This window comes from Arachis hypogaea, chromosome 4 (assembly GCF_003086295.3).
Source record: "Arachis hypogaea cultivar Tifrunner chromosome 4, arahy.Tifrunner.gnm2.J5K5, whole genome shotgun sequence".
Classification (NCBI taxonomy): Eukaryota; Viridiplantae; Streptophyta; class Magnoliopsida; order Fabales; family Fabaceae; genus Arachis; species Arachis hypogaea.
In genome coordinates, this window is record NC_092039.1 from 70,556,479 (window position 1) to 70,566,364 (window position 9,886).

The window sequence follows — 9,886 nt, forward strand, 5'->3', positions numbered from 1 at the left end:
CTTTCATTATATGCTTCCATGATTCCCCATCACTTCTTTCTTTCATTATATGCTTCCAAGATTTCCCATCACTTCTTTCTTTCTTTCCTGCAACAAAATTCCAAAGGCTTAAGATTCTTAAAGTGACATTAATAGCTAAAAACTTATGATGATATTCCTATGCAAAATTGACTAAACTAACAATTAAAATTTATGAATTGATTCCCTAATCTATTTTTTCTAGCATTATTAATGTAAGTAAAGACACCAAACTTAGTTTGTGACTAAATGTTCTATGGAATTAATTCCAAAGATAGCCACCTCAAACTTAGTAATTTACCTACATTAGATGCTATTTCACGTTTTTTTTTTTTTTTTTATAACTAAAGTAGATGACAATACTTTCATAGCCTAGCATTTTCGTGTATGTATGGACACCAAACTTAGTTTGGGGCTAAGTGTTGTAGAACACACATTTGCCATTACTTCAAGATTGGCCACACCAAACTTAGTGCCTTGCATACACCATGTACTAGTCTACTTGATCATCATTGGTTACTAAAACATGAAAATAAAAGACTCCCTGTGCATGGGTTGCCTCCCATGAAGCGCTTTGTTTATTGTCCTTAGCTCGACATTGCAGCTTCTTTGCTCATGTTAAGAGTTACACACTCTCTTCCTTGCTCCAAGGGCCACCAAAATAGTGCTTCACCCTATGTCCATTAGCTGTGAAGGTTTGCTTTGAGGCTTCATCAAGTAATTTAACATAGCCATGAGGTGATACTTTGGTGATGGTGTATGGACCAGTCCATCTAGACCTCAGCTTCCCAGGGAAGATCTTCAATCTTGAATTGAATAACAACACTTTTTGGCCTGGTTCAAATGTTCTTTGAGAGATCCTCTTATCATGCCATCTCTTTGCTCTCTCTTTGTATATCTTGGCATTGTCATATGCCTCCAACCTGAACTCTTCAAGTTCATTGAGTTGTAGCAACCTCTTCTCTCCTGCTGCTTGAGCATCTAAATTCAGAAGTTTAGTGGCCCAAAAGGCCTTATGTTCAAGCTCCACAGGGAGGTGGCATGCTTTTCCATACACCAGCTGAAATGGAGATTTTCCTATGGGTGTCTTGAAGGCTGTCCTATATGCCCAAAGTGCATCATCCAGCTTCCTGACCCAATCCTTTCTTGTTGTTCCCACAGTTTTCTCCAAGATCCTTTTTAGCTCTCTGTTGGCAAGTTCAGCTTGCCCATTGGTTTGAGGGTGGTATGGTGTGGCCACTTTGTGAGTAACACCATATTTGTGGAGCAAAGAATTGAGTTGCTTGTTGCAAAAGTGGCTTCCCCCATCACTTATAAGTCCTTTGGGCACTCCAAATCTAGTGAAGATGTTCTTCTTGAGGAATTGCAAGACCACGTTGGTATCACATGTGGTGGTGGCTATTGCTTCTACCCATTTGGAGACATACTCCACTGCTACCAGGATGTATTTGAACGTGTAGGATGGGGGAAAAGGTCCCATGAAATCTATTCCCCACAAATCAAAGAGTTCCACTTCCAAAATGAACTTTTGAGGCATCTCATTTTTCTTTGACAAACCCCCTGTTCTTTGACATTCATTGCATTGGCTCACAAACTCCCTAGCATCCTTGAAGATTGACGGCCAATAGAAACCACTTTGAAGGACCTTTGCAGCAGTTCTTTCAGCCCCAAAATGGCCACCATAGCTAGAGTTGTGACAATGCCATAGTATGTCCTTCATCTCACCTTCTGGCACACATCTTCTTATCATTCCATCTGGGCATCTTTTGAACAAGAATGGTTCATCCCAGAAGAAGAACTTAGCCTCATGCAACAGCTTCTTAACTTGTTGTCTTGTGTATTCTTGTGGAATGATTCTTCCTGCCTTGTAGTTGGCCATGTCTGCAAACCAAGGGACATGTTGAATGTGCAAGAGGTGTTCATCTGGAAACTCTTCATTTATTGATGGAAGGTTGTCTTGGCATGCATCTTGTGGTACCCTTGATAAGTGATCAGCAACTTGATTTTCACTGCCCTTTCTATCTTTGATCTCAATGTCAAACTCTTGTAGGAGTAGCACCCATCTGATTAGCCTTGGTTTGGCATCCTGTTTTGACATAAGATACTTAATAGCAGCATGGTCAGTATACACTAAGACTTTAGATCCAATCAAATATTGTCTAAACTTATCAAAAGCATATACCACGGCTAGTAACTCTTTCTCTGTTGTGGTGTAGTTTCTTTGAGTTTCATTCAATACCTTACTTGCATAGTAGATAACATGAAGCTTCTTTTCCTTCCTCTGCCCCAACACAGCACCAATTGCAAGGTTGCTTGCATCACACATGAGCTCAAAAGGTAGTCCCCAACTTGGGGGTGTGATGATTGGTGCTGTGGTGAGCTTAGCCTTTAGAGTTTCAAAAGCATGTTTGCATTCATCATCAAAGATAAAAGGATTGTCTACCACCAACAAATTGCTTAGTGGCTTTGCTATTTTTGAAAAATCTTTGATGAATCTCCTATAGAAACCAGCATGCCCCAAGAAACTCCTAACGGCTTTCACACTAGTTGGCAAAGGAAGTTTTTCTATAATTTCTACTTTTGCCTTGTCAACTTCTATACCTTTTCTTGAAATTTTATGACCAAGAACAATGCCTTCGGGTACCATGAAATGGCATTTCTCCCAATTCAAAACTAAGTTTGTTTCTTGGCATCTTTTCAAGACTAAGGTAAGATGGTGCAAGCAAGTATTGAAGGAATCACCAAAAACAGAGAAATCATCCATAAAGACTTCAATAAATTTTTCTACCATGTCTGAGAAGATTGATAGCATGCACCTTTGAAAGGTAGCTGGGGCATTACATAGTCCAAATGGCATTCTCCTATATGCAAAGACTCCAAAGGGACAAGTAAAGGAAGTCTTCTCTTGATCCATGGGGTCAACCACAATCTGATTATACCTAGAATATCCATCAAGAAAACAGTAATAGGCATGGCCAGCCAACCTTTCAAGCATCTGATCAATGAAAGGTAGAGGGAAGTGATCTTTCCGTGTGGCATCATTCAGCCTCCTATAGTCTATGCACATCCTCCACCCTGTCACTGTTCGTGTTGGAATAAGCTCATTCTTCTCATTAACAATGACAGTCATGCCTCCTTTCTTAGGTACTACTTGCACTGGACTAACCCATGGGCTATCAGATATAGGGTAGATGATCCCAGCCTTGCACAACTTCAGAACTTCCTTTTGAACAACCTCCTTCATTGTGGGATTCAATCTTCTTTGAGGTTGTACCACCGGTTTGGAACCCTCCTCTAAGAGTATCTTGTGCATGCATACAGCAGGGCTTATGCCTTTCAAGTCATCAATGGTCCACCCCAACGCCTCTTTGTGAGCTTTCAAAACCACAAGAAGCTTTTCTTCTTCCTCTGCATTCAATGTGGAATTGATGATCACTGGGAAGCTATCCTTCTCCCCAAGGAATGCATATTTAAGGTGAGGGGGTAGTGGTTTCAACTCTTGTTGTGGTGCCTCTTCTTTGGTAGCTTCACTTGGTTCCTTTGATGCTTCCAACGTGTTTTCTTCTTGTCCCTTGATGTTATGGACTTTCTCTTGTTTCATTTGATGGTTTGTGTCAAGCACTTCTTCAACCAAAGAATCTACTACATCAACCCTCATGCAACTTTCTTTCTCAACAGGGTGTTGCATTGCTTTGAAGACATTTATGGTCATTTGCTCATCATGCACTCTGAAAATCATCTCTCCCTTTTCCACATCAATGATTGTTCTAGCTGTAGCCAAAAAGGGTCTACCAAGAATGACTGAATTGTTTCCCTCTTCATCCATGTCTAGGACCACAAAATCAGCTGGGAATATGAAGTTTCCCACCTTCACCAAGAGGTTCTCAACTACTCCATTTGGTACTTTGATGGATCTGTCAGCAAGTTGAAGTGACATTCTTGTGGGTTTAAGCTCTTCAATCATCATTTTCTTCATCATGGTAAGGGGCATTAGGTTAATGCTTGCTCCCAGGTCACAAAGTGATTTGTCAACGGCCATGCTCCCAATTGTGCAAGGTATGAGGAAGCTGCCAGGGTCTTTGAGTTTTGGAGGTAGCCCTTGTTGAATGATGGCACTACACTCTTGATTGAGAATCACCGTTTCTTTTTCTTGCCAACTTCTCTTCTTGGTGATCAATTCCTTAAGAAACTTTGCATATAATGGCATCTGTTCCAGAGCTTCTGCTAATGGGATGTTGATTTCAAGTTTCTTGAAGATTTCTAAGAACCTTGGGAATTGTTGGTCTTTTGCTCCTTTGTGTATCCTAGTTGGGTATGGAAGCTTGGGTACATAAGCTTTCACTCCTTCATTTTTGTTTTCTTTTTGTGGATTCATACTCTCCTTGCCATCACGGTTGCATCCTTGACTTGGTGGATTGCCTTGTGGCTTGATAACCTCCTTGCCTTTGTTAGATGTTGAAGCCTTTTCTTCATCTTGCCTCTCCACTGTGTCTTGCTCTTTGGGTTTTGTTGCTTCTTTATTTGAACTTTCACCAACTACCTTGCCACTCCTCAACTGCAGAGCCTTACATTCTTCTCTTGGGTTGGGTATTGTGTCACTTGGGAGGACATTGGTTGGTCGCTCGGCTTGTTTGGCTAATTGTCCCACTTGTCTCTCAATATTCTTCATGATGACCTCATGTTCCTTGTGTCCCTTAGCTAAGGCTTGAGTGGTTTGAGCAAGTGCTTGCAAGGTAGCTTCAAGACTTGCAATTCTAGTCTCATGATGGTCAATTGGGGGTATGATGGGGGGTGATTGTTGTTGAAAGTTGTTGGGTGGATTAGTGTGGTAATTTTGTGAGTTGGATGATGGTGCAGAGAAGTTATTTTGGTGATTTTGTGAGTTATGATGGGGTGGTTGATATGTGTTTTGTGGTTTTCTATATTGGTTAGTGTTGTTGGCATGGTGATTTTGGTTGCTTGTGTGACGATTTTGATTGTGGTTGCTATTCTTTTGCCAATGATTTTCACCCCACTTAAGATTGGGATGATTTTTCCAAGATGGGTTGTATGTATCACCATGAAATTCATCCTGAGAATTTGAAGTGTTCTGCATGTATTGAACTTGTTCTTGTGGTTGTTCAACATTGGTCCCTTCACCTTGGTTCCATTCAAGCAATGGTTGATTTGTTGTGTTCACTGCTGCAAGTTGCAAACCATCCATTCTCTTTGTTATCATCTCTATTTGTTGTTGGATTTGTTGGTGCATTAACTTGTTTTGTGCCAAGATAGCATCAACACCTTCAAGCTCCATTACACCTTTCTTTGGGGGTGGATTGTGCTGCCTCTCTGATGAGTAATAGTATTGGTTGTGCTTCTTCTCTGATCCGAGCTCTTTCTTGGATTTCTGGAAGTAGGTCGAGTTCTTCTCTTTGAAGTTGAGAGTTGGTTTGTTCATTATAGTGGACTACTCGGGGAGACCCTTCCTCGACTTCTATTGGAATTATTGCCTCCACTCCGTATGCTAATCGAAATGGTGATTCGTTTGTAGTAGAATGGGGGGTTGTTTGATACGCCCGTAGGACTTGTGGAAGTTCCTCCGCCCAAACCCCATTTGCTTCTTGCAGTCTACGCTTCAGCCCGGCCAATATGACTTTGTTGGCCACTTCGGCTTGTCCATTGGCTTGGGGATGTTCGACGGAGGTGAACTGGTGTTTTATATTCAAGTCGGCCACTAGTTTTCTGAAGCCTGCATCTGTGAATTGGGTTCCATTGTCTATGGTGATGGAATATGGGACCCCAAACCTTGTAACGATGTTCTTGTATAGGAATTTCCAGCTTCTTTGAGCAGTGACGTTGGCTAGGGGTTCTGCCTCGATCCATTTTGTGAAATAATCTACCCCTACTATGAGGAATTTTACTTGTCCCAACCCCTGTGGAAAGGGTCCGAGAAGATCGAGTCCCCACTTTGTAAATGGCCAAAGTGAGATTACACTGATGAGTTTTTCCGGCGAGGCGATGTGAAAGTTGGCATGCTTCTGGCATGGTGGACATGTCTTTACAAATTCTGTAGCTTCCTTTCGTAGAGTTGGCCAATAGAATCCCGCCCGGAGTACCTTTTTGGTGAGAGCTTGCGCTCCAAGATGATTGCCGCAAATGCCGTTGTGTACTTCCTCCAAGACTTCCTTTGTTTTGGAGGTCGGTACGCACTTTAACAATGGTATTGAGATCCCTCTTTTGTACAAGGTGTTATTTATGATAGTATAGTATTGTGCCTCCTTTTTTAACCTCTTTGCCTCTTTTTCATTTGTAGGGAGAGCTTCTATTTTGAGGTAATTAATTATGGGGGTCATCCATCCTTGATCCCGACCTGTTATGGCTAGGACTTTTTCTTCTCCCGATATTGACAGGTTTTGCAGTATTTCCTGGATGAGGCTTCTATTGTTGCCCCCTGGTTTGGTGCTGGCTAGTTTTGAGAGTGCGTCAGCTCGGGCGTTTTGCTCGCTGGGTGTTTGGCAGATCCTATATTCCCCGAGTTGTCTGAGCTGTTCCTTGGTTTTATCCAAATACTTTTTCATTGTAGGATCTTTGGCTTGGTAGCTCCCTGTTATTTGTGAGGTAACGACTTGTGAATCACTGTAGATGTTGAGTTTTCGAGCTCCAACTTCTCTAGCCAGCTTCAAACCAGCTAATAACGCTTCATATTCTGCCTGGTTGTTTGAGGTCGGGAATCTGAATTTGAGGTAAAGCTCAAGTTGGGTTCCTTGGTTGCTTTCGATTATCACACCTGCACCACTTCTGGTTTTATTCGAGGAGCCGTCCACGTATATATTCCACTCTATGGGGATTTCTGGGTGTTTGTGAATTCTGCAATAAAGTCGGCTAGGTATTGTGATTTGATGGCTGTTCGCGCCTCGTATTGGAGGTGATACGTAAAAATTAGAATTTACGTATAACCGGCAAGTATACCGGGTCGTATCAAGTAATAAAACTCACAAAGAGTGAGGTCGATCCCACGGAGATTGGTAGATTAAGCAACTTTAGTTAATTGGTAAATTTAGTCAAGCAAACATAATTTTGATTTCATGAGCATTTTGATTTTTGAACATAATTATAGGAAATTAAATGGCAAAGAATGTAAAGAACTAGGAGATAGAAATAAAGTGCAAGTAAATGACAGAAACTTAAAGTGCAAGAAACTTAAATGACATCAAAGATAAATTGCAAGGAATTAAAGGTTGCAGAAATTTAAAGAACATAAGAGTAAATGGCAAGAAGTAAATGAACAGAATGTAAATAACAAGAGTAGTAAATAGACAGAATGTAGAAGGGGATTGGGAAATGGGTAATCAAATAACTAGAAGCAAAAGAAATGAGAATTAATGATAGAGAGGATCATTAGGGATTAGAGATGTTAGTTTTCATGAATTGATGTTAGTCAAATCCTTCTCAATCATGGGTATGGATCTATGGCAAGTGGGTGATTGAATCCCAATCTCTTGGTGATTCAATCTCTCTCAACATAACCAACTGCCACTCTCGTGATCTAATTGTTCATGAGAAGAGATGAAGCTCAAATCTATCCAGCCACACAATTCCTATAATCTCAACCAAGGAGAGTTACATCTCACATACTAACCAAGGTATATTGATTAAAGAAATCATGAAAGGATGAACTCTAAACTGAATTATGTGGCTCATTCCTCAAACTCACCACATAATTCATATAGATTAACCCCTCTCTCGATGGTGGTTGAATCTTTGAAGATCAAGAGTTTCCTCTTTAGATCAACCACTAGAATTGAGGAGGAGAAGATGGGTTCACCAATTCATTCCAACAAACAGAGCTCCTCCCCCTAATGAAAGTGGGGTTTAGTGAGTCATTGCTCCAATTTCAACAACAATTGCCATGAACAAAAATTTAACTAAGTATAAAGGAAGAAGAAGAAGAAGAATGAAGTGCTTAAAACTTGAAGATGAAGAAGAAAAATTCCAATAGAAAACCAAAGATGAGCTTTTCGGGAGAGTACCCGGAAGTTCTCACAATAAGCTAAGTAAAAGTGCTAAAAAGTGAATAAAAATTCTAAGTGTTAAAAAGTATTCAAAAGTCAAAAGTCCAAAAAGTCCCCTACAAGTACATCAATCTCTTCTATTTATACTACTCCTAAGACTCTTCAGAGATCTTCAATTTGGGTTAGCAATGTGGGCTTTCTCATTGTTGAATCCTTGGCTCAATTGGAAGTGTTGCTAGACTTGGAATGGAAGAGTTCATTCATCATGTTTCTGGCCCATTGGCTTGGCGTTATTGGCACTAACTCCAGGCCAAATGCACGTTGGCAACGTGCAAGACATTTTCCTGGTAGTGAAGTATGAGACTTGGGCGTTGCTAGCCCAAGTTGTTGCCAACAACTTGCTTTTCCTCTTCTTGGCTCTACTTTCATGCTAAATGTAGCCCAGAATTTGAGTGTCAACCTTCAGCCTCAATATGGACTATTATACATCATTGGAAAGCTCTTGATGTCTATTTTCTAATGCCACTGGAATCACCTCAATTGGACTTTCCTAGCTCAAGTTATGGTTCCTCAAAGAAGGTAAGGTCAAGCTGCCAAGTTGTTGCCAAGTTGTTGCCAAAAACGCACCTTAAACCCCAAGTTGGCAACGTGCTCGTGCCTTACTCTCCCAAGGCAAGGGCTTGGGGCTGGCGTTGTTGCAAAACACGCCCCCTATCTAGCACGTTGGCAACGTGCTCGAGCCACACTCCTAGGCTAATCTCTAGCCTTCTTGAATTTCACTTCATGTTCTTGTTTTTAGGGCCTAAAGATGACTCTGGTTTGGCTTCAATTTTGTGCTTCACCATAGACTATTAAATATGGTTGGAAAGCTCTGAATGTCAGCTTTCCAATGCAACTGGAAGCACTCAATTTGGATCTCTGTAGCTCAAGATATCTTCCATTGAAGAGGACATGGTCAGGCTGCCTTGTTGGAGTTGTTGTGAATAACGCCCATACATTTCAAGTTAGCAACGTGCACCACAATTTCCTGGCGTTGTTGTGAATAACTCCTTCTCTTTAGCACGTTGGCAATGTGCTCGAGCCTTTCTCAAGGCTCCATGCTTGCTTCCAGGCGTTGGCAACGTGCATGGCAAGGCCAATGGGCGTTGGCAACGTGCATGGCATGCTTGTGGGCGTTAGCAACTTGGTTGGCACGGCTTGTGGACGTTAGCAACTTGGTTGGCACGGCTTGTGGACGTTAGCAACTTGGTTGGCAAGGCTTGGCGTTGGCAACTTGATTTTGGCGTTGGCAACGTGAATGGTGCAACTCATGGGCGTTGGCAACCTGGTTGGTGCTGCCATTGGGCGTTGGCAACCTGGTTGGTGCGCCATTGGGCGTTGGCAACCTGGTTGGTGCGCCATTGGGCGTTGGAAACTTGGTTGGTGCTGCCATTGGGCGTTGGCAACCTGGTTGGCACCAAGACTTGGTGCCTAGCCAAGCAACCATTCCTGGCGTTATTTCCAAACACGCCAATGCTTCCTAGCCCAAACAACGTGCTCGAGCTCCCCTTTGGTGCCAAAATTGCTTGTGTGTGGCGTTGGCAATGCCCTCCTCAAGTTGGCAACGTGCTTCACTTCATCCAGGGCCAAGTTCCTTGCTTGTGTGGGCGTTGGCAACTTGGTTCTAGAGTTGGCAACGCCAGCTCTTCCTCCAGGGCCAAGTTCTTTGTGTGTGGGCGTTGGCAACTTGGTCCTAGAGTTGGCAACGCCAGCTTTGCTCCTTGGTTGCCTGGCGTTGTCCATGAAAACGCCCTTCATCCTCTAAGTTGGCAACGCCAACTCCTCTTCCTGGCGTTGCCAAGAACAACGCCCCTTATATCCAAGTTGGCAACGCCAAC